The sequence below is a fragment of the Anabrus simplex genome, chromosome 5 (assembly GCF_040414725.1).
Source record: "Anabrus simplex isolate iqAnaSimp1 chromosome 5, ASM4041472v1, whole genome shotgun sequence".
Taxonomy (NCBI): Eukaryota; Metazoa; Arthropoda; class Insecta; order Orthoptera; family Tettigoniidae; genus Anabrus; species Anabrus simplex.
The window spans coordinates 124,312,827-124,317,670 of NC_090269.1; the positions used below are offsets into that span (position 1 = coordinate 124,312,827).

At 42.2% G+C, this 4,844-nt stretch overlaps 1 pseudogene; it reads left to right on the forward strand.

Annotated features, from left to right (window-relative positions):
* Positions 1–3,196: 3,196 nt before the first annotated feature.
* On the forward strand, positions 3,197–3,945 carry LOC137500972 (small ribosomal subunit protein bS6m-like; annotated as a pseudogene).
* Positions 3,946–4,844: the final 899 nt, after the last annotated feature.

Consider the following 4,844-nt stretch of genomic DNA (forward strand, 5'->3'; position numbering starts at 1 on the left):
TAGCAACAATCTAAACAGCAGTCGGATCGGACAGAATTTACGTGTCTCATATTTTTTAGCTGTGTGTTTTAAATTTTCAAAATTGTATGGCTGGATTGGGGCTATAATAACAATAATTATTATTATTGTAAACCTTTTATCAGTCTGAAACCTTTGTGAAGGCTGCTGTGACTGACTGCGGCCCAGTCCTTCTCCCTTTCTTTTAGAGTATTTGGTCTGACAAGTACCATTTCAGATTTGAGGTTGCAACGTTATTAGCTTAGGCCTAATTATGGAGACCTCACAGGAATCAACATGGCTACGCTCTTAGAAAAGGTACATTTAAAATAATGATTCATATCAATAATTTAATTAATAAATATAATTGTGATTTGATGTGGAAAGTGTCATAAAATAACTACCAACACAAAAAAAAAAAAATTACCGAGTGTGTTGGCTATGCGGTTTGGGTCACGTAGCTGTCAGCTTGCATTCGCTAGTTGCTTTACGTCGCACCGACACATATAGGCTAATGGCGACGATGGGACAAGGCAGGACTAGGAGTTGGAAGGAAGCGGCCGTGGCCATAATTAAGGTACAGCCCCAGCATTTGCCTGGTGTGAAAATGGGAAACAACGGAAAACCATTTTCAGGGCTGACGACAGTGGGGTTCGAACCTACTATCTCCCGAATACTGGACACTGGCCGCACTTAAGCGACTGCAGCTATCGAGCTCGGTGCTTGCATTCGGGAGATAGTGGGTTCGAACTCCACTCTCAGCACCCCTCAAAATGGTTTTCTGCGGTTTCCGAATTTCACACCAAGAAAATGCTGGTACTGTACCTTAATTAAGGCTACAGCCGTTCCTTTCCTTGTCCAAACCATGTCTTATCCCATCGTCGTCATAAGAGCTGTCTGTGTTGGCGTGATGTAAGACAAACATAAAAAATGTTCAAAACATTTTTCGACAACTTTGTTCCTTTCACGCAAACTTTTTAATTGTATCGTGCAGAGAATTGGAAGAATTTTTATTCATAAAATAACGTTTGGAATTGCACTGGAATTATTAATAATTACTATGACCTTCTTTTTCTTCCTCTCTACCACTTTTCCCACACTTGTGTTGTCGCTGGTGTGAAATGGATCGCACATGTGGATTTGTCCCCGTTTCATGGCCGGATACCCTTCCTGACACCGACCACACGAAGAGGGATATAATCACTATTGCGTATTTCTGTGGTGGCCGGTAGCGCGGTGTGTTTTCTCTATATGAAGAGGAGAGTGTCGGGACAAAGACAAATTCCCAGTCCCCGAGTCTGGAGAATTAATTACATGAAATTTAAATCACGAACCCGCTGGGAATTGAACCCAGAACCCTCTGAACCGAAGGAATCAACGCTGACCATTCAGCCAGTGTGTCGGACAATTAATATTATGAACTAATTTCTGTATTTCCCTTCTTTAAAATGATGGCATAGTGATACTTCGCAAAAGTGCTAGATCATTAGAGGTCGTGGCAGTTTATTTTCTGAAGTAACTTCATAATTGTTAGTGTTATTTGCTGCCACCCCCGGAGGCCCACCCATCCTGGAAGTGGTTTTCCGTAGTTTCCCACTTCTCCTCCAAGCAAATGTCAGGATGGTACTTAAATTAAGGCCATGGTCGCTTCCTTCCCTCTCCCTTGCCCATCCCTTCCAATCTTGCCATCCCCCCGCAAAGTCCCTGTTCAGCATAGCAGGTGAGACCACCTGGGCGAGGTACTGGTCCTCCTCCCCAGTTTTATCTCCTGACGCAGAGTCTGAAGCTCCAGGACACTGCCCTTGAGGCGGTAGAGATCGGATCCCTCGCTAAGTCTGAGGGAAAACCGACCCTGTAGGGTAAACTGATAAAGCAGAAGAAGAGAAGAAGAACATAACTATACAGTCATTCACTACAAAATATGAGCGCATGTTATTGTATAAGTTTCTCGTGGGTACACTTTTCTCTGAAACAACTGAATTTATAGATATAATGTTTGTTGTGGATATTCACAGGGTTTGTATCTGCATGGGAGGTGAATTATATTTCGATAATAAATAAAGTCTTAAAAAATTAAATGGGAGAAACACAAAATACCATGCACTAACTCTTGTTTTGAGCGACTACAAAAACATTGTGGCTGGCTTTCATTTCGCAAGGAAGTAGAGTCACTCAGTACTCAGTTGAGGCAGATAGTGTCTGCAGTATGCGCTTCTTCGTAGGGCCCTGCAATGTGCTGTTTGCTGAGTCCAGTCTGTGCTGTGCGGGTAGCAGTGTGATTCACCTCAACAGAAGTGTGGTAAGACTGTAAAAATACACCATAATCCAACGAATTCAAAATGCTGTGCAGTGCAGCTGTGCGACAAACATAAGCAAGACGGCCAATAAATAGGAGTACGCTAGGAATAGATTTTTGAAACGAAGATATATTTGTAATTGCTATTTACATACGTGGAGAATCGAATATATCAAAATGCCTAGCCATTTCCTTGTACGGTTTCAAATTTAGACATCATGCCTACTTGTTCCCAACGTTTTTGTTGACCACTCATGCTTCCAGCTTTCAGTTAGGTCAAACCCATCCGCAATGAGCTGCCCTGCAGTGATCCTTGCTGGTCTTCTTGATTGAAGTCACTGCTGTGACGGATGGAAGAATTCCTGGTGCAGTGGCAAAGAGGGTGATGCAAGGATTTTCTTACCTTCCCTTAGTAGAGCTTCCTTCCGTCTTAAGTGAGGTGGAGGGATGTGACTCAGCACAGGTAACCAGTGACATGGAGTTGATTTGATGGTACCAGTAATGCAACGCATTGTATCATTCAATTTTGTGTCTACCTTCTTCACATGTACACTTTCCGACCAGACAGGAGCACAGTACTCAGCAGCCGAGTAGACAAGGCTAATACCAGTTAAACCTCTGGTGCCGTATCAACAGGTTAAGGACTGGACATGGTTGTTGCAATTATTTCAGGTACAAGTGGGGTTGGATCAGTTCACCAATGTGTGATTGTAACCTGGAAGAACAGACGATTGAGCACCTGGTCCAACGATGTCGTCTTCATTCGTACCCTGACACTCCTGATGATTTGTTCGCTCTCACACCTAGTTTATCTGAATGGCTGAGAATGATGGACGTTAAAGTTTGATTCTGCCGTGTGTATATATATTGTATAAAATCACCATACGATGAAATAAATAAATCATGCCTCCTTATGAAATGCCTTTACTTTTACGAATCATGTCGAGGCCAGAAGTTGTTTCCACGTTACGACGAACTGCTGATGCAATTTTTGAGAAAGGAGGGATATAATAATAATTTCGTGTGGCTATTTCTAGCCGAGTGCAGCCCTTGTAAGGCAGACCCTCCGATGAGGGTGGGCGGCATCTGCCATTTGTAGGTAACTGCGTGTTACTGTGGTGGAGGATAGTGTTATGTGTAGTGTGTGAGTTGCAGGGATGTTGGGGACAGCACAAACACCCAGCCCTCGGACCATTGGAATTAACCAATTAAGGTTAAAATCCCCGACCCGGCCGGGAATCGAACCCGGGACCCTCTGAACCGAAGGCCAGTACGCTGACCATTCAGCCAACGAGTCGGACAAAGGAGGGATAATAAGACACTAAAACAACTTTGGAACACGAGAATTGCCTTTTAAAATGAGTGCCCATGGAATGGTGCACAAAAAGGGCAGCTACTTCATGTTCCAGTTCGATGTGCCTCCTTCATCGTTGGGACACCTTGCAGAGCAATACGGCGGAGACATTGACATCATTAAACGCTGCATCTATAAAGTGCAAGAAGAGCCAGAATTTGAGTGTACGAAGGAAGAAGAAATGCAGCCGCCAGCGTACAGGAAAAATGTGCACGAGATGATGGCCATTGGTGAGAAGAAGCATAGGCCTAGATTCAAGTACAACTCCGGACTGGACTATTACCCTCTCCAGAAGTAGTGTGTGGCTAACATACTTCCTGTATTGAGTCGAGATGGATTGTCGAAGGCAATCTACTTCATAACTGTCCACATCTCATCAAAGCAAAGAGCAGCAGTGTGAATGTGTGTACCTTGGTAACATTGGTGTATTCATTGTGTAGAGATGCACATGACTGGAAATGTGTAGAGGATATTTCATATTTTTACAGATTTGTTGTGAAATGTAAATGAATCTGAGATATATTATCCCATATCATGTTCTGTAAAAGGAAAACTGAAATAGATATAAAAGATATGTTATTACATGAAACCTGTCAACCAGCAAAAAAAGAAAGAAATACAAAATGGTGTTCAGCAAGACACATTGTCTTGTTGTTATTTAATATTCAAATCAACTCATCTGTAAAACCTCGTTGAGGTGCGTATTTCGTCACGTGCATTTCCAGTGCGAACAATAAATTCGGTGAAGTGTTTACTTCGGAAGTGATTTGCAGTTAGTGAATTACACCGAAGTGTGCAACTCTGCTAACTGGAGTAGGTACCACTTTTACATCTGATAAACAGGTAATCACAATTTAACACCTTTTTATTCTTTAGTGAGTTGCAGTTGTGAATTATACGGATCTGTGCCACTCTGCTAACTGGAGTACCATTTTTACGTCAGTTAGACAAGTAGTCACAGTCCAACCTCTTTTACTAATATATTTGAGAACTGTTTTCGGAGAAAATTTGTGTTTACAGCTGCCATTGGGACCATTGACATTCGGGCTTGTAGTTTATATACGGGTCAATGAAATACAAAACACAGTTATTTGGTGTTGCTCATCTAGGAAATGACACCCAAATGACATAATCTGGTGAAGATACCATATTCTGTTTATATATTCGTAAATTATATTAAAGAGCCCATGAAACAAT